Raw genomic sequence first — 22347 nt, 5'->3', positions numbered from 1 at the left:
GGGCTATAACCGATATGTCCTTTGACCATTGAATGTCATCAATTCCTGGTATGGAATTATGAAAGTAGAAGAATAAACCAATCAACAGTTGACCATATTTGAACTTTTGGCTATTGTCATTCTTAATTGATTTTAAGTTCAACATCAATTGATTCCTCATTGCCTCGCATAAATCATAATTTGCATTCTCTACCATCATCCTGTTAGTGGCATGCACAACAACAGATGGTACATTGTTCATCCTAGTGGAATGGAAGATCTGATAGCCAATAACCATAGTTTCAAATCTGACTATTGGATCTGCATTGTTGTTGACCGATAGAGCACGACCGTCAATAGTGGTTTGTGTCAGTGCAATCACAGTATTCTTTGAGATTATTCTCAATTTTGGTACTTCACCGGTTCGCCAGAAACCAATCACTACATGAATAACTTCCTTTGTGATTGTGTATGACCTATCAAGATACATATTCCCTCCATGTACACGACTAAGGATAATCCTAACATTCTCTTCCTCAAAATATTCAAGAAAATAAGTTGCATTATGAAATCCCTTTTCATTAACCCTAATATATTTAGGTTTGATTTTCTTGCTCTTATCACACAAAGATTTGAGCCGAGAATAGATTGCTAATGATCCTAGATCCTCAATTTTGCAATCAATGTAACTAGACAAATCTCCTTTAATAAAAACACCATTAGGAACTTGTGGCAATGTATTATATGATTCTATCTTATCTGATCCCATAAACTCCATAGCTTGTGCAACAATCATAAGATTCTCTACAGGTGTAGACAATGATTGCATTTGAAATAATCTGTCTTACAAGAGAAGATTGATCAAAATGCCTTAATCCCTTCGAGCTAGTAGGGTTTCCAGTCGATCTCATATTTTTACACCTATTTTTCCTTTCTTTATCTTAGAACCTGATTCAACTTTTGATCCATATCACAAATCTGTTCGCAATCAGCTTACAATGCTTTGTTTTGCTCTGCAAGTGCTCACAAATTCTTCTTCAAATGCAATTAGGGTAATAATAACTTAGTAAAACTTTCTTTTATAAACTTACCCACTGCATTAATTACACTACCAATAGGGTAACAAACCCTAATTATTGCTTAACAAACTTGCTTATACCGGTAGGCATATAACAGGCTGGTAATCCTTAGAAAACCGATAGATAATAATATAAAAAATTCTCATGTTACAACTCGAAATGAAAAACTCTCTTACCATACACTCTTCAAGGGGTCCAGAAGTAGATTTTCCACTATGCTCCCCTTAGGCTTGTTGAAAAGCTCAGTTCATTGGTGTAGGATTCTCCACAATAGGTGAAGGGTTTGATTCTTCTATTGGCTTGTTCTCACTTTTTTTCTTGCATATTTTGTTCATTTCTGCTCTGGTTTCTTCAACATCAACCTTATATTTCTCTTTTTGATCTTCAGAGTGGTTTACTAGTTTGTTCTAGTTTTCTCTACAAAACTTAGCCATGTGTCCCAGTTTGTGACAATGATAGTAGGCCATCCCAGATTCTCTCCAAGGTCCCACATTACCTCTTCCAGTCCTTCTCCTACAATTCATAGCCACATGACCAAAATTATTGCAAATTGTGCAAATTATATTGTTTACATTTTTCATCTCATAGGGATTGAATCGGTTGACATAGGGTTTTTGCTAGTTCATGTTTCTTCGGTTGTCATAAGTCCTTCTCCAGTCACTGATAGGTCTTGGATTCATGTGAGGTGCCATATTGTTCACTCCATATCTGCATTCAACTGATCTATGTCCATACATATTGCATGTGTAACAATGACCTTCAAATTTCCTAGATACATATCTAGTATTTGCATTATAGCCTGTGTTCTCATTAGATCTTCTTCTATACACATTAGAAGTATGTACATATTTGTGACAAATAAATCAATCAGGTTTGAAAGATTTATTACCGGTAGGCTTCTTAGCCTTAGGAGCAATTTTACCTTCACGCGTGTTTCTCTTGGTACCAAAAGATTCTCCTTTCTTTGATGTGTTGAATCCTAATCCAGATGTGTCATATTTCATTCTTTGAGATTGGATCTGTTCATCCAACAGAGAGGAGCTCTTGTTAAATTTGTCAAGCTTTCCATTAGCCTCAGTAAGATCTTTGGTAAAATATTCATTATTCTTGGTAAGAGTCTCTCTAAGAGACATTGCCATCTCAAGATCTAACTGCAGTGCTTCTTTCTCTTCCTTCTCCTCTTGCCAATGTTCATGTAAAGCTGCATTCTCCTGCTTGATCTTGGAAATCTCATGATCTCTCTCTTTGATCAGGTCTTCAGCTGCCCTCCTTGCTTCAAGTTCTTGACTCACACAGATTTTTAGGGCTTCAAGCTCTCTCCTCAAGTTTAGATTTTCACCATTCAGTTTCTCCACTTCTTCAGCCAGTGCATCAATATTAGCCTCATCTGAAGAACTATTATCAGAGGTCTCCAATAATTGCTCAGTCATCTCTCTCCTCTTCACTTGTGAAGCTTTGAATCTACCTCCGAGGGTTTCAAGTTGTTCCTTGGTTGCATCAAGTACTCTAGCAATCTCTCTATAACTCATATCCCTCATATTGACTTTAGGGTTTCCTTCCAAGTGGTTAAGCCTTAAGAAAGTTAGGCTCTGATACCATTTGATAGACTTATAGAGAACTAAGAGGGGGGGGGGTGTGAATTAGTGATAGCAAAAAGAATAACACTTTAAACACATACCGGTAAAAATAATTAACCAGTTTACTTAAGACTTTACGTGCAATCCAAAGTGCTATAACAACATCCACAATAAGTAAAACATTCACCATAACACAAGTGTTTATACATAGAAAAACCAACTAGGAAAAACCATGGTGAGATGGGAATCACAAGTTAACTATCTGCAGAAATAGGTAACTGATCGGTTAAGGTCTACAAAGTACTCTGTTGGGAGCGGATCTTGTTGAAGATCCCAAAGCCCTGTTAGGAGATATATTCGGTTAAAGGTAGTACCCTATTAGGAGTAACCTCGGTAGAGGATTTCAAATCCAAACTAATGGATCAACGGGTTAGAGGATTTGCACAATGAATCTTGTTAGAGCTTACTTGGTTAGGGGATTTAACTGTTGTAGTGATTAGAAAACAATAGGTGGAATGATCTAGAAATAACACATCTTGCTTGTATAGATCTTCTTCTACTCACTCAATATTGTATGACCGACATACTCTGCAACTCGAATCAACTCAAACTCATAACATCACTTGTATCTCGCATTATAAAAATAGTTCAGCACAATGCCATTTTATAGACATTAGATTTCATGTCGGCCTCAAGAACCTCATCACAATTTCCTAGGTTCAGTGTACCTAGACAATCTTACATAACAAATCACATATCACCATCAAAACTATCCATTAGAGATAACTCATCACGATGGATGATAACTCATCACATAATCTATGAAACTAGTTTGAACAATGATATCAATTGAGTGTTAACCACTTCCAACTCATATACTGATTGTCCTCCATCCACCTCCTTGTCGATCTCCACTGCATCTCCAAACTAGTAACATTGGAATTGACCAAAACAAATTGTCATTCCTGCATGTACCAGTTTTCTACATATACCAGTTTAGACACCTTCATACTGGTTGGACTTCACTATACAAATGATACTAGTTTGCAATACAAAGACTTAGGAGTAGTACCGGTTGGACATAATTAATATGTGTGTATATGTGTTCCATCAATGACAACACATAAAGTCATCCAATACAAAAATCATCATCAAGCCAACACAAGGATGGCTTCCTAAATTAGCTCTTGAATGTAGTACATATGTATCTCAATATGTTTCATCCTCTGGTGATAAACTGGATTTCTTGAAATTTTTATAGCATTCTAATTATCACAAAAGATGATGGTAGGCTACTTTACTAGAATACCAGAATTAGTGAGAATATTTTTAAGCCAAATAGCCTCAGTGGTAGCATTGACAACCCTTTGATACTTAGTCTTTGTTGATGAACGATCAATTATAGACTACTTCTTGATTGACCAACAAACTAGACCAGAACCAAGACAGAAGAAATACCCTCAAGTAGACGTGTGATCTTCAGAATCACTTGCCCAATTAGAACTTGTATATCCCACCAATTCAATATCCATGCATGTTGCAATACTGAATTATGTACTTGTGAGTACCCTAAATATAGTGGAGGATTTGCTTGGATACTTTCCAATGCAACTCATGTGGCTCCTACATGGTTCAAGAGACTATGCCCACAACATATGAATGTTAGGTCTTGTACGAGTCAAGTATATGATACTCCCAACAACCTATAGATATAAGGTGTGATCAACCAAGGGTGAAGAAAATTTAGCCTCAAGTTTGACTACTGATAAAAATGGAGTTGGTGCAAGCTTATAGCCATCCATACAAAATATGGAGAACATATCAAGTGCATGCTTAGGCTGTCCAAGGTAGATACCAAAAGATGATTGAGTAATCTCAATCCCTAAGAAGTATTACAAAAGACCCAAGTTTGACATCAGAAATCAATTTGTGGAGTAGTTCTTGCAATCTTGATGGTGGTTGAGTGACTCTTTGTGATCAACAAGTTATGAAGATAAAGAACGACAAATGTGAGAGTGTCATCCCTGTAAAATGTATATGTTTGAATAAAAATGGAATTGAGTAAATCTATTTGTTAGAAGGAATAAGTTCATCTTGGCATGCCAATCTCATGGAGCCTATTTGAGGCCATAGAGAGACTTTCAAAGTTGACACACAAGTGAGGGATCTAGAACAAACCCTTGTGGCAACTCCATGTAGATTTCCTCCTGAAGTTCACTATAAATAAAGGCACTCTTCACATCCATTTGATGAAATTCCCAATGATGGGTTGTAAATATAAAAATGACAAGTCAAATAGAATTCTGTTAGAATAACCGGTGAACAACTGAGAGGGGGGGCGGTGAATTAGTTCTCAATAGATTATATTAATCAAACCACTTTATAACCTTTAACTGAAGAACATAAACATTGAATACCAAAATAGTAGAAACAAATACTGGTAAGAAATAAAAATTAAGAATGAAACAGAGAATTAACACAATGCAACCATACCACATAACACCATGATTTGTACGTAGAAAACACGGTAAAGGGAAAAACCACGATGGGAAGCCTACCCACAGTCAGATAATACTTTTGCAAAAAGTATGTGATACAATAAGGGCCCTGCACATGTAGAAAGGCACACTGTTTAGAGTGTACTACTCATTACAAAGGAGTCTCACTGACTACATAGAGGTTGTAACCACCTCAATATAACTGGACAACAATCCAAAAGAATGAACTGCTAGTGATAACATCTACCATGCCTAGTTATAGTCCTGATAAGGTCAATGTTGGTATTTTGGTATGGTTTTGTCATTGATGTCAACACTTATCAACACTTATCAACTCTGGCACTTTGGAGAATCAACAATGTTCACCGACAACCAAGAGACTTATACACAGTCATCGATATCTGCTACACCGGCAGGATATAATGTTCACCGAAACTTGGAATGACATGGAAAACACCTGGTTATGTCAAAGACATCATTTGGACACTTTGTCTTGAAGATTTGTTCATTGGCATATTCGTATTTGCATATTTGCTGTTACCGGCAAATAGGTCCAGGTTATGCACTGGCAGGCTTATCTATTCCAGATAAGCACAACACGTTTTGGAGATGATTTGGTTGTTATTATAAATGTATTAAGCTGACATGTTGAATCAGATATTGCATCGGTTATTGATTTACTTGTAGTTATTTCATTGTAATATCTTTTAGAGATGACCTACTAAAATTGGTCTTAGGTTATGGTATATATTGAAGATCTTATTTGTAAGATCGATATGCGATTGGGATAAGGAATTGAAAGAAGGTATATGCGAGATTAAGAAGAGCTATACACACAGACATTACTTTAAGGTGAAGCAAGGTATTTGTAAAGACAATCAGAACTACACTGGTACTGAATCTAGCATATGAAGATGTTATTTTGAGCAGTACATTCTTATTGGATTTAACCATCCAATTGTAGTCAGTGTGACTCCTATTTGTGTTTGAGCAGTGAGCTCTAGGCGCTTGGCCTTTCTGCATGTGCAGACCCTATTTGTATACACATACTATCTACAGTAGTATCATCTGATTGTGGGTAAGGTTTCCCACTGTGGTTTTTCCCCTTACAGGGTTTCCACATACAAATATTGGTGTTATGTGTTGTGGATGTTATTGTCTTTTTGTTTCATGATTTAATCTTAATCGGGACTGTAATTAACTGATAAACTATCTAGCGACATAACATTTTGTTTACCGGTATTAGGCATTAAGGTTAGCTAAGTTGTTTTTGGTTTGAATTTATTTGACAACTGATTCACCCCTCCCCCTCTCAGTTGTCTTCGGGACCTAACAATTGGTATCAGAGCTTAGTCCTCTTTTTGCAGAAGCTTAACAACTTGAGGAGATCTAATGTCTACTAACTATTTCAGGAAGGACAGTCCCAAACTTGATGGAACCAACTATGGTATATGGAAGATCATAATGGAGACACATCTAAATTGCATTGGAAAGGACATCTGGGATGTTACAAAGAATAGCTATATAGCTCCTACATCCGGTCAGCCTAATCCACCTACATTGAGAAAAGATGAAGAAAATGATTGCAAAGCAAGAGAAGCACTTTTGAGTGCATTAACAGATTAACAAATCATGGGATTATCAGATAGGTCTACTGCTAAAGCTATTTGGGATCATTTGGAAACATTGAATGAAGGAGATTCCACAGTTAAAATTGCAAAACTTGAAATCTTCCGGGTCGGGTATGAAAATCTAAAAATGGAAGAAGATGAAAGGATTTTTGCTTTTATGGAAAGAGTAAATGAAATTTTTTTGGGTATTAAATGTTGTGGAGGAACCTTAAGTGAAGATGAAATTATTTCAAAAGTTTTAAGAGGATTGCCACCGACATATAAAATGAAAGTTATTGCTATAAATGAGTTGAGAACAATGCCTAATACATCAGTAACTAGGGATACATTGATTGGAAAATTTTCAGCTTTTGAAATTGAGGAATTTGGTCATGTTGCTACTATAAAGATAGATTTAGCTTTTAAGGCATCAACATCATTTGCACCATCTTTTGACAAATCTGATTGGAAAGCCTTCTATGCAAGAGAACTTGAGGAAAGCAAGAGAGAAATTGAAGAACTTGAAGAACTTGAAGCACTATTTGCAAGGAAAATGCCTAAAGGTCCAGTTGGAAGTAAGTATGAAGGTAAAGCACCCTTTAAATGTTTTAACTGAAATAAGATTGGTCATATGGCTTCAAGATGCCCTGATAGACATGCTAGACTAAGAGAAGAAGCTAGAAGAACATACAAGCCTAACCCTGAATATCAGAGATACAGATTTAAGAAGAATAAAGATAAATCTTGTTATCTTGTTGATGAAGGAGTCACTGATGATTGTGATGAATATCTGGCAGACAATGGATGGGTTTTTGTTGCTATAACAAAAGATCAACTGACACCTACTGTTCAACTGGTAGAGTAGGCCCTCGCAACTAAAGTTGAAATTAAGGATGAATGGATCATTGATTCAGGATGTTCACATCACATGACTAGTGATAAAGGTAAATTCTTGAACTTTCAGGAATACAATGGAGGTCTGGTAATATTTGGAGATGATAAAGCTTGTTTGATCAAAGGAAAAGGTACCATATCTCTTAATGGCAAGCATAATACTGACAATGTTTACTATGTAGAAGGTTTAAAGCATAATCTTTTGAGTGTTGGTCAATTAGTTGAAAAAGGATTTCAGTTACAATTCAAGAATGGTAAATACAAAATTATGAACAGAACTGGTTTGGAAATTGCAACCGGTAATCAAACTAGAGGTAATATCTTTCATTTGAATAACAGTGAAAAGACATGCTTGATTGCACATATTGATGAAAGTTGGCTATGGCATAAGAGACTCTATCATGTAAATTTTGATTGCATGGTAAAAATAAGTACTACTAAGGCAGTTAGAGATTTACCTAAGATTGTTAAGCCTCACAATCTGGTATGTAAGGAATTGCAATTTGGAAAACAAGTTAGAGCATCTTTTAAAACTATTCCAGAAAAATCAAATAATGCTCTTGACTTAATTCACACTGATTTATGTGGTCCTGCTAAAACTAAAAGCTTACAAGGTGATAGATATTTCATGCTAATCATCGATGACTATTCTAGAATGTGTTGGGTTACTTTTCTTAGAGAAAAATCAGAAGCACTCGGAAAGTTCAAACTATTCAAAGCAATGGTAGAGAATGAAACTGGTAAGAAAATGAAATGTCTGAGATCAGATCAACGAATTTATTACATTCTGTGAAGTGAATGGAATCAGAAGACAGTTATTAGCACCCTGGACACCACAACAGAATGGAGTTGTAGAAAGGAAAAACAAAACTATCTTGGATGCAGCCAAAAGTATGTTATCTAAAGCAAATCTACCACATGTATATTGGAGAGAGGCAGTAAGCACAGTGGTCTATACATTCAACAAAGTTCACATCAAAGGAGAAACCGGTAAGACCCCTCATGAACTACGGTTTGGTATTACTCCTACTCTTAAATATTTTAGAATATTTGGAAGTAAATGCTATATTAGAAGAGATGAGTATATTGGCAAATTTGATCCTAGAAGTAATGAAGGAATATTTCTTGGTTATTCATCTAAGAGCAAGACATATAGATGTTTTAACAAGAGATTGTAGAAAATTGTTGAGAGTACAAATGTAAAGATTAATGAATAATTTAGAGGAACTTCAAGGTATATAGACTCTGAACCAGCAACAAAGATACTGACAAATGAATTGAATCCACCGCTACAGAATGAAGATCCAGTTATACCACTATCATCTGAAAATTCCACTATAACTGAGGAACAACAACAAACGAAAACACCCTGGTATGTAAGACTGAATCACTCTTAAGATCAGATAATTGGAAACAAGTATAAAGGAGTTATGACAAGAGGAAGACTAGAAAATGAAGAGGTATGTCTTATTTCTCAAATAGAACCATCATCAATTAATGAGGCATGTAAAGATAAACACTGGATTAAAGCTATGGAAGAGGAACTAGAACAAACTGAGAAAAATAACACATGGACATTAGCTCCCCAGCCTAAAGACAAAAATGTGATTGGAACAAAATGGGTATTCAGAAACAAACTTAATGAAGATGGTAAGGTAATCAGAAATAAAGCAAGATTAGTGTGTAAGGGATATTCTCAGAAAGAAGGAATTGATTATAATGAAACCTTTGCACCGGTAGCTAGAATTGAGGCAGTCAGATTGTTCTTGGCTTTTGCAACACACAAGAAATTCAAAGTATATCAAATGGATATTAAATGTGCATTTTTGAATGGAGATATTGAAGAAGAAATTTACTTTGAGCAACCTGATGGATTTTCTTTGAGAGATAACAAAGATATGGTTTGCAGGTTAAGAAAATATTTGTATGGGTTGAAGCAAACTCCAAGAGTTTGGTATGCAAGATTGGATAAGTATCTTTTGAAGATTGGATTTTCTAAAGGTAATGCTGACAACAACTTATACTATAAAGTGACTAATGATGACATCTTGGTTATTGAAGTTTTTGTTGATGGTATAATCTTTGGAGGAGAAGATGGATTATGTAAAGACTTTTCTATTGAAATGCAACAAGAAATTGAAATGTGAATGATTGGAGAGATAAAATTCTTTTTAGGATTGTAGATTTCACAGACTAATAAAGGTGTATTCTTAAGTCAATTCAAGTACTTGAAGGAGTTACTAAAGAAATTTGGGATGGAGAACTCTAAACCGGTAAGCACACCTATGACTACAAATGACAAATTATCACTAAGGGATGAATCTACACCTGTTAATCCGACTAGGTACAAGTCTATGATAGGAGGCCTACTGTATTTGACACAAACAAGACCTAATCTTATGAATGCAATATGTATTGTTTCAAGATTTCAGAGTAATCCTAGAGAAAATCATGAATCAGCAGTAAAATGACTTTCCGGTACTTACAAGGAACTACAAATCTTGGTTTATGGTATCCTAGAGATGAAAACTTTGAATTATGTGCATACATAGATGCAAATTGGGCAGGAGATGTGGATGATAGAAAAAGAACCACCGGCGGAGAATTCTTTCTTGGAAGCAGATTAATTTCTTGGTTGAGTAAGAAACAAAGTTGCACATCTTTATCAACAGCAGAATCAGAATATGTTGCAGCAGCAACTAACTATACACAGGTATTATGGCTTAAACAAATGTTGAAAGACATAAAGGTAAAATACAAGGAACCTATAACTATCTATTGTGATAACACTATAGCAATTGATATATCTAAGATTCTCGTATTACATTCCAAAATCAAACATGTTTCTATCAAACTAAATTTTTTGAAAGAGAATGTTGAAGCAAAAGAAGTAAAACTAGTTTATGTGAATACTAAAGAGTAGATTGCAGATATTTTCACTAAACCTCTGCCTAAGGAGACCTTTGAATATCTTAGAGATTAGCTTGGGGTCATACCCCCGCTGGTAGAAACTTAGACAATTGATGTTTGTCATCAACCAGGAGAATTAACAGAGAAATCTTTTACTCCGACTTTGATGAGGAGAGCTACTCTCAGGGGGAGTAGTTGGCATACTGAATTGATTGGTATTTTGTACTTGACCCTGGCTTTTTGGCTTTGGAATTTGATGTCAAAGGGGGAGAGATAGATATGGAAAAATAGAAGGAAAACACATGTTACTCTCAGGGGGAGAGATTGTTACTTTGGAGAGATTGTTTCTGAATTTTGATTTCTGGTTATGATCTCTTTTGAGAGATTGTTGGTTTTTGGTATTTGGCATTTCTGTTTTGGCACTTTGATGGTTTTTCCATCTTGTGTTGCCATCAATTCCAAAGGGGGAGATTGTTAGTATTTTGGTATGTTTTTGTCATTGATGTCAACACCTATCAACACTTATCGACTCTAGCAATTTGGAGGATCAAAAATGTTCACTGACAAGCAAGTGACTTATGCACAGTCATCGGTATCTGCTACACCGGAAGGATATAATGTTCACCGGAAGTTGGAATGACATGGAAAACACTTGGTTATGTCAAAGACATTGTTTGGACACTTTGTCTTGAAGATTTGTTCATTGGCATATTCGTATTTGCATATTTGTTGTTACCGGCAAATAGGTCCAGGTTATGCACTGGCAGGCTTATCTATTCCAGATTAGCACGACACGTTTTGGAGATGATTTTTTTTTTATTGTAAATGCATTAAGATGACATGTTGAATCGGATATTGCATCAGTTATTGATTTACTTGTAATTATTTTATTGTAATATCTTTTAGAGCTGACCTACTAAATTGGTCTTAGGTTATGGTATATATGTAAGATCTTATTTGTAAGATCGATATGCGATTGGGATAAGGAATTGAAATAAGGTATATGCAAGATTAAGTAGAGCTATACACACATACATCATTTGAAGGTGAAGCAAGGTATTTGTAAAGACAATCAGAACTACACCAGTACTGAATCCAGCATATGAAGATGCTATTTTGAGCAGTACATTCTTATTGGATTTAACCATCCAATTGTAGTCAGTGTGACTCCTATTTGTGTTTGAGCAGTGAGCTAATGGCGCTTGGCCTTTCTACATGTGCAGAGCCCATTTGTATACACATACTATCTGCAGTAGTATCATCTGATTGTGGGTAATGTTTCCCACCGTGGTTTTTCCCCTTACAGGGTTTCCATGTACAAATATTGGTGTTATGTGTTGTGGATGTTATTGTCTTTCTATTTCATGCATTAATCTTTACTGGTATTGTAATTAACTAATGAACTGTCTACCGACATAAAATTTTGTTTACTAGTATTAAGCATTAAGGTTGGTTAAGTTGTTTTTGGTTTGAATTTATTTGACAGCTGATTCACCCCCCTCTCAGTTGTCTCTTGGACTTAACACTCAATACCAGAGGCCTTTGACCTCTTACATAAACCTAATTCGATCACCTATGACAGACCAAATCTCCTTCACATATGATTTTTCATTCCATGACTACGACCATGATCTACAATGAGATCTTACATCAATTTATACAAACCCTAAGGCCTAAAAGATATTACAATAAGATCATTACATACATCCACATTACAATGATATGCCTTGTCATCTTTAGACGAAAACAACATTAACCAATCTATAAATCATCCTGGTAACATGTAGAGAACATGTTACATGATACCAGTACATAACCTAGATAGGTACTGGACCTAATTTGGGTCCACCATGCCAAAGCGATGTCTCCAATCAGTCGAGGCACAATCAAGGATCACCTTCTAGATCCTTAATCCCATCTAGAAGTCGCATCGACACCACTTATGCATCTTGTTAAAGATTCTCAATAAAAGCTCTGCGGGTAAAACCTTAAACCCTTACCGGTATAGGTTTACTAGAGTGTATGATAGAATCCAATCATCAATTCAATACCAACTAACCAAAACATACTCCTAAAACATCAAACCAAACATATTCCATTGATTCAAACATGTCGATAGTATCCAACTGATAGTTCTTTCTACCGGTAACCAAAATTTGTCTGTGGGTAACCAATCATAATAGCTAGTGTTGATATCAATGACAAAACATCAATGCAACTCATAATCAATTCCTTCATATTGCTAGCAATCTCCCCCTTTGACATTGATGGCAACACTAGATGTGAAAAAGAAAACATCTAAGTGCTAAGAAATGCCAACCATTTCTCATAGAAGATATAACAATGAAAAACTAAAAAAATCCCAACAACTCCCCCTGAGGAGTGCAATCCAATATGAAATTGTCTGAGTCTCTCTCCCATATGACATATTATGACATTATTTTTCACATATAACTCTCCCCCTTTGACACCAATGCCAAATATATGACATAGATATCAAAATCCTGTGAATCTCAAAGCTAACTACTCCCCCTACGTAGTAGCACCACTACATCAATCCAGAGCAAAGGATAAGGATGATGATGCATACCAAACTAATGCTATACTCTATTAGTTAAGTTTCTGTCGGAGGGGTAGATACCCCTAACCTATCTCTCAAATATTCAAATTATTCCTTAGACAGTAGTTTAGTGAATATATCTGCAATCTTCTCTTTAGTGTTCACATAAACCAATTTGACTTCCTTTTCTTCCACCTTTTCCTTCAGAAAGTTATATTTTATTGAAATGTTCTTAGTCTTAGAGTGAAATACCAGACTCTTAGATATGTCAATAGCTGTAGAGTTATCACAATAGATAACTACCAATTCACTGCAATTTACCTTGATATCCTTCAATATTTGCTTCATCCACAAGACTTGAGTGAAATTAGTTGTTGTTGCAACATATTCAGCTTCTGTAATAGATAAATAAATGCATGAATATTTTTTCCTAATCCATGAAATGAATTTATTTCCAAGAAAGAAAGCTCCACTAGAAGTGCTCTTCCTATCATCAGTATCTCTTGCCCAATCTGATTCTGTATATGCACATAAAGTGAAGTTATCATCTCTACAATACCATAAGCCATATTCTATTGGTCCTTGAAAATACCAGGATATCCTCTTTACTGCACATTCATGATTTTCTTTAGGATTACTTTGATATCTTGGAACAATACTTACTGCATTCATAATATCCGGTCTAGTCTAAGTTAGATATAACAAGCCACCAATCATATATTTCAAATTCATTCTTCATATTGTTAGAGAATTCCATGCACAATTTATCTTCACCTCCATAAATGATATCATAAACAAATACTTCAATATTCAGAATATCATCATTAGTGATCTTGTAATATAAATTACTATCAACACTTCCTTTATTAAAACCAAGCTTCAAAAGATATTTATCCAACCTTGCATACCAGGCTCTAGGAGCTTGTTTCAATCCATATAATGGTTTCCTTAACCTGCAAACCATATCTTTGTCATATGTCAGTGAAAACCCATCAGGATTCTCAATGTATACTTCTTCCTCAAGTTCACCATTCCAAACTGCACTTTTAACATCCATTTGATAGACCTTATAGTTCTTGTATGCTGCATAGGCAAGAAATAGTCTAACAGCTTCAAGTCTAGCTACTAGTGCAAATGTCTCACCATAATCAATTCCTTCCATTTGAGAATATCCTTTACAAACCATTCTAGCCTTGTTTCTTACAAATTGACCATCCTTATTTAGTTTATTTCTAAAAACCCATTTAGCTCCAATAACATTCTTATTTTTAGGACAGGGAACTAAAGTCCAAGTGTTATTCTTCTCTATCTGATCTAATTCATCTTCCATATCCTTTAACCAATGTTTATCTTTACAAGCTTCACTAATAGATGCCATTTCAATTTGAGAAATAAGACATATACCTCTTCATTTGCTAGTCTTCTTCTTGTCATAACTCCCTTGTTCCTATCTCACATGATTTTATCTTCAGAATGATTTAATCTTACATACCTTGGTGTCTTTTGAACTTGAGGTTCACTATTCTAATCCTCAATCATAGTTGAATTTTTTGATTGTACTGGTGTAACTATCTCAGTGTCTTGTACCGGTCGAGGCATTGCCGGTTTAGTTAAGATCATTTCCACTGTCGGTTCTCTATCATATGATATAGATTGTTCTCTATATTGCTCATCCACTTTCACATTTGCACTCTCCATAATTTTTTGCAATCTTTTGTTATAACATCTATATGCTTTTCTCTAAATTGAATATCCAAGAAATATCCCTTCATCACATCTAGGATCAAACTTCCCAATTGAATCATCCCTTTTGATATAACATTTACTTCTAAAAATTATGAAATATTTAACAATAGGTGTATGTCCAAACCATAATTCATAAGGAGTCTTACTGGTTTCACCTTTGATATGAACTCTATTGAATGTGTAGACTATTGTACTCACTGCTTCTCTCTAGTAGATGTGAGGCAATTTGGATTCCATCATCATTGTTCTTGCTACATCCAAAATGGTTCTATTCTTCCTTTCCACTACTCCATTTTGCTGAGGAGTCCAGAGTGCAGATAACTATCTCCTAATTCTATTTGTCTCACAAGAACTATTAAATTCATGAGATGTGAACTCACCGCCTTGATCTGATCTCATACATTTGATTTTCAATCCAGTTTTTGTTTCCACCTTTTCTTTGAAGATCTTGAATTTCTCAAAAACTTCGGACTTCTCCCTTAGAAATGTCACCCACATCATTCTAGAATAATCATCAATTATTAGCATGAAGTACCTATTACGTTGAAAGCTTCTGGTCCTTGCTGGACCACATAAGTTAGTATGAATCAAATCAAGCACATCATTAGATTTATAATGTATGATCTTAAAAAAAGTTCTGACTTACTTTCCCAATTGACATTCCTTACATATCGGATTATGAGGCTTTATAATCTTAGGTATATCTCTAACTGCCTTTGGTGAACAAATTTTAATAATATAATTAAAATTAACATGACACAACCTCTTATGCCATAACCAAATCTCATCAATATGAGCAATCAAACATGTCTTATTACCAGTGTTCAAGTGAAAGATATTACCTCCAGTCTAAGTACCGGTTGCAATCTCCAAACCAGTTCTGTTAATGATTTTGCATTTTCTATCTTTGAACTGAAGTTGGAATATTTTATCCACCAATTGACCAACACTTAAAAGATTATGCTTTAAACCTTCTACATAATAGACATTATCAATATTATGCTTGCCATCTAGAGAAATAATACCTCTACCTTTGATCATACATGCTTTGTCATCCCCAAATATGACTTGACCGCCATTGTATTCTTGCAGGGATAGAAATTTTCCTTTATCTCTAGTCATATGATGTGAGAATCCACTATCAATTACCCATTCATCCTTGTCTTTAACTTTTGCTGCCAAGGCCTTTTCTTCATTTTTGATAGCCGGTTCTAGTTCATATTCCTTTAAATCATAGAACACCCATTCTTTTCCATTGTCGGATCTACTAGGAGAGTCTCCTAGTGGTTCATCCTATAAGTCATCACTTACTCCTTCCTCATCTGCTATGTATCATAGTTTGTTTTTCTTGAATCTATATCGGTTCTGGTTAGGCTTAAAAGATTTCTTAACCCTTTCATCAAACCTTACATTCCTTTCAACACATCTAGATGCAAAATGACCAATCTTATTACATGCAAAACATTTAAAAGGTACTTTTCCTTCATACTTACTTCCTTTCGGGTTTTTAGATACTCTTCTAGCAAATATGGCTTCAAGTTGCTCAAATTCTTCATCCTCTTTCCTCATATCTTCCAATTCTTTTGCATATAGGGCTTTCCAATCATGTTTTTCGGTAGATGATGATGCATGAAAAGAAGGTTCAGTCTTTACAGCTCCAGAGGGTCCAAATTCTTCAAGCTCAAAAGCAGATAATTTCCCAATCAGAATGTCTCTTTTAACTGAAGTGTTTGCCATTGATCTCAATTCATTAATTGCAGTAGCCTTCATCTTTTAAGATGGTGGTAGGGCTCTCAAAACTTTAGAAACTATTTCATCTTCACTCAGAGATCCTCCACAACATTGAATTCCCATGACAATCTCATTTACTCTTTCCATAAATGTATCAATTCTTTCATTATATTCCATCTTCAAGTTCTCATATCTTTCCTGGTAACCATCAAGTTTAGCAATTTTGACAGTAGGATCACCTTCATTTAGAGTTTTCAATTTATCCCACATAACCTTTGCAGATGATTTATCAATCAATCCCATGATTTGTTGATCAGCGAGTGCACACAGGAGGGTTTCTCTAGCTCTGCAATCATTTTCAATATTTTTGTCCAAGTCTGCAGGAGAAGGATTGCTAGATGTCGGATCATAAGGTGTATATCCTTTCTCAGTGATCTCCCAAATATCTTTTCTAAGACATCTAAGATGAGTCTCCATTCAGATTTTCCATATCCCATAATTTGTTCCATCAAGCTTAGGGATTTCTCTTTTGAAAATAGTTGCCGGTGGATTTGAAGTACTAGTTGCCATGGGATCTATCTCAAGTGGTTAAGCTTCTACAAAAGAAGACCAAATCTCTGATACTTATTGTTAGAATAATCAGTGGACAAATGAGAGGGCAGCGGGGGGGGGGGGAGGGGGTGAATCAGTTGTCAATAGATTATATTAATCAAACCACTTTATAACCTTTAACTAGAGCACATAAATATTGAATACCGGAATAGCAAAAATAGATACTGGTAAGCAATAAAACTTAAGAATGAAACATAGAATTAACACAATGCAACCATACCACATAACACCATGATTTGTATGTGGAAAACCCGGTAAAGGGAAAAACCACAGTGGGAAGCCTAACCACAATTAGATAATACTTCTACAGAAAGTATGTGATACAATAAGGGGGCTGCACATGTAGGAAGGCACACTGCATAGAGGGTACTACTCATTACAAAGGAGTCTCACTGACTACAAAGAGGTTATAACCACCTCAATATAATTGGACAAAAATTCAGAAGAATGAACTACCAGTTATAGCGTCTACCATGCCTGATTACAGTTCCAGTAAAGCTCAATACTAGAGGCTTTTGACTTCCTACATAAGCCCAATTCGATGACCTATGATCGTCCAAATCTCCTCCGCATATGATTTTTAATTCCATGACTACGACCATGATCTACAATGAGATCTTACATCAATTTACCTAAACCAATTAGGTTGGTCACCTAAAAGATATTACAATAAGATTATTACATACATCCACATTATAGTGATATGCCATGTCGGCTTTAGACCAAAACAACATTAACCAATCCATAAATCATCTTGGTAATGTGTAGAGAACACGTTACATGATATCGGCCCATAACCTAGATAGGTATTAGACCTAATTTGGGTCCACCATGGAAAGCGATGTCTCTCATCAGTCGAGGCATGATCAAGGATCACCTTCTGTATCCTGAATTCCATCTAGAAGCCGCACCAACACCACTTATACATCATGTCAAAGATTCTCAATAAAAGATCTATCGGTAAAACCTTCAACCTTTACCGGTATAAGCTTACTAGAGTGTATGATAGCATCAGATCATCAAGTAAATACCAACTAACCAAAACATACCCCAGAAACATCAAACCAAACATATTCCATTGATCCAAACATGTCGATAGTATCCAACTGATAGTCCCTTTTGCCGGTAACACTAGTTCTTCTATCGGTAACCAAAATTTGTCTGTTGGTAACCAATCATAGCAGCTAGTGTTGACATCAATGACAAAACATCAATACAACACATAATCAATTCCTTCATATTATCAACAAATTCATCTTAGCAATTGGTGTAAAAGTCTCAGAGTAGTGAATCTTGGTAACTTGGGAGAATATTTTTTCTACCAAGCAAGCCTTATGCTTATCTATCAACCCATCTACTACAACTCATTTTTATAGATCTCACTCTAGAATACTTGAAGCTTCTCAAAATGACTATGTATTAGAATTTGAAGCAATAAAGAGATTGGGAGCTTGCTAAAACTATGACCATGTTCTTCTAGTATCTAATGGATTGTTGGCAATTGACACTCATCCAGTGAATTTTAATGCATGGGTAATGGATTAGGGTTGTCATTGATGCCAACTCTGCTTGGAAATCCTATCTGGTAGTCATGGTTTTTGGTAACCAGTGGAGGAAGTGATTTGGTAATCTGTCATTGGTATCTCAAGTTAGAATAGCACTTTTGGTTTGGAATCTTTATGATGATTATCATGGCGAGATTTGTGCATGGGATGATAGGGCCAACATATAGAAATCATTTAGACATTATTTAGTTGATCCACATATGTTTTGGTTATCCGGTCTAAGTTGACACCGAGTTACACGTTACATTACATATTATGCTTGGCCAACTTGACAAATATTTAATTTTGTGATTGTGGATATATATGACTGATATAGAAGATATTTTGGGTGATGATATGAGCGAGTTGTGACCGAGAAACTCTTTTGGCAAAGTTTCACATGCACATTCTTGATTTGGTACCTGATTGAGAAGAAGAACACAGTAGAGTTTCAGAGGTGCTACAGTGATACCTTTTGCACTTAACCAGAACTCATCTAGGCATTGTTTGATTCTATTTCGGAGTTCATTCATTTTAGTTATCATTGTAATTGATGTGTAAGTCAGTGAGACTTTCATATTGTAATTGAACCTTTGATTCTAGGCAGTGTGCCTGAGTGCAAGTGTATACCCCTTATGTAATATTTATGTACTCTTGATCACAATATATAAATATTGTGGGTTCTAATCCCACTGTGGTTTTTCCCTTTCCACGTTTCCACATAAAAAATCTCGGTGTTATGATTTTGTGGTTGATTATCTTGTGTTTCTACATTTTACTTTCTTACATTTGCTTCTGGTGGTTTGAGAATAAGTTTGAAAGTGTATTTACTAGTAGAACACTGATTCACTACCCCCCTCTCAGTGTTTCTTGATTACAACAATTGGTATCAGAGCCCAGTTCCTCTGAGGAAGTCTAATCTCTTGAGGAAGGTCTAGGAGATTGAATCAATGTATTCTGGTTTGCAGAGATAGCTTTGTGTGGCACTTGAGGATCTTGATGTAGCAAGAAATAAAATTAGTTCCTTAAAAAGAAACTTGAATGGAGTTGAAGATTTCATTAATTATTTAAAAAATCAAGTAAAGACTTCAAGAAACAAGAGGAAAGAGTTGATGGACATGTTGAAGGAGAAAGAAGAATAAACCATGGTAAATCAGGACAAAGTTGATGAATGTGATAAGCTTTCTAGAGAGAATTTTGTATTTAAGAATGATATACAATCCATTGTGATGAAATTGACTAAGGAGATTGAAGACCAGAAGAAGAATGAATAAAGTTTGACTCAACTCATTGAAAGACATATCGGATGAATACTTCAAGTTTACTTATGAGAATGATCAGTTGAAGCTTGAGTTGACACAACCAAGGAATAATGGTTAAGAACTTGAAAGACAAATTGTTGCCCCAAAAGATGACTTACTACTGTGAATGAATACAAAGACAAATTCAATTCTAGCTCAGCAAGGCTTGATAAGATGCTGGAAAGTTAGAGACATGGAAAATACATGTGAGGACTCAGATTTGAGAAAGGAGAATCCTACGAATTTGGACAAGGCAATGCAAAACCTAATTATAAGAAGAGCAAGAATCCTTCGGTAAGACAACATAATGCCTATAAATTTAATTGCAAATTTTTTACTTGCAATAAATTTGGTCATATGGCAAATCAATACATAAGTAGGATGAATAATGGAATGAATAATATGAACAATGGTCCTACCTTTACTGGACAATGTTTCATATACTATAATTTTGGTCATAAGTCAAACATGTGCAAAGCGGCAATGAACAATTTTCAGAACAAGAGATGTTATGCTTGTGGGATATTGAGACATATCTCTGACCAATGCAGGATGAGACCAAATCAGATGAATTTCTGACCTATGTAGAGAAATGTTGTTTGCAATGCATGCAACAAAATCGGTCACATTGCAAAATTTTGCATAAGAAAAAATAATGATCCGGTAAACAAAGGGAAATCAGATGAGAAAGGCAAAGCAAAGGTAGAAGAGATCAGGAACAAGCATGAGAAGATGTGGGTCAGAAAAGATGAATCCAAGGCAGACTGTGGATTTGCAGCTAAATCCGGTGCGGGATCTTCATCTGGTAACTAAGCCATTTGACCTTAGGGGTGGTATCTTCATGCACAATCCTGTAGAACCCCCTAGAGAGATCTGTGATCGATCAACATTGATTGTAGATGCTTGGAGACGATTATCCAATTACACTATGAGGTCCATATAATTTTGTGTTGAACCATTTGTATGATGATTATCCTACACTAATTAAAGTGATAAAAATGAGTGACAACACTATCCTCAAAACTTTGTACAAATTTTTTCTAATTTTGAACATTTCCTCAATTATTAGTATTAGTGGAATATGAATCATTCACAAAACTAGTCTTATTGTCATCCATCTTTAATGGATTCTCTAGTCAAATGAATGTCTTAAAAATTAGTTAAATAGTGTTTCTACTTTCATTAAATTTCGTTCACATCACATCCACAATATAAAAGTTTGACGTCGTTGTCTTTCACTTTAGTGGATGTTCAGTATCAAGCTTGTATTTGGCTGAAATACAATTGCTTATATTAAGAAAATAATGCAGAAAAGGAAACTAAATGTAACACCCATTGAGAAAAACAATATATAGCATTGTACAAGTGCATGCTCATTCTTATAATAATTCATTTGTTCATTTGTTTTATCCCAACCATGGACATAGAACTTGTTCCAGTAATCTATAATAGCGCTTGGGTTTACATCAATTGATACATCTGCTATACAAAGGATGCAAGTTTTGTTTCTGGTGGGTTTACCTTGCAAATGTTAAGAAAATCATTAATGCTTGTAAACTTATATTCAAAATAAAGTTTAGTAACCTCCAAATCTTCATTTGTCATCTCATAGTTGGTTTGATCACCTTTGATAAAAATACTGTGGAAAATTGAAACGGGGATGTTATCTAGATTAGGTAAAGTTACAATAATACATACTAGAGTTAGAATCTTTAATTGGGATTATAAATATCAATAAATACTAGGGAAGAGCATCAGTTATGGGTCATGTTTCAGATATGTTTTCGCTTTGTTCACTCAATTTCTCAATTACTCATTTTAAATAAATTAAAAAAATGATAACTAAAAGTCATGTATCAATAGCCAGTCATTTTATTCTCAATAATTAGAAAATTTGGAATCTGTGCGTGAATATTGGCTATTTTTGAAGTGGTAGTATTTTAGAGTAATTGGGACATCTTTAACTATGTAGTTCAGTGTTATTGGGACATCTTTAAGTATGTATTGCTTGAAACTTTTAGCCAACCTTAAACCACACACACTAAGAAACATATTAAGCATAGAGAATATCAGTGAAGAGTGTTTAACACTTTTAAGCCTAGAAGGCAAAGCTTAGTGTGTGTGATTTAAGTCGTCTGACTTTGAAATGACCACTTTTTAATCTTTGTACACAATAGATCCTCACTACCAAAAATTCAAAACAATAGCTATAAGTAGTTAAGTCGCATACGAAAAGAAAAAAGAATCGTCTAACTCTGATATACCCTTTAAAATCTGTGGGCATGTAAAAAATATCAACAAATAAT

The sequence above is a fragment of the Cryptomeria japonica genome, chromosome 7, assembly GCF_030272615.1.
Source record: "Cryptomeria japonica chromosome 7, Sugi_1.0, whole genome shotgun sequence".
NCBI lineage: Eukaryota > Viridiplantae > Streptophyta > Pinopsida > Cupressales > Cupressaceae > Cryptomeria > Cryptomeria japonica.
This window is presented reverse-complemented; position numbering follows the sequence as displayed.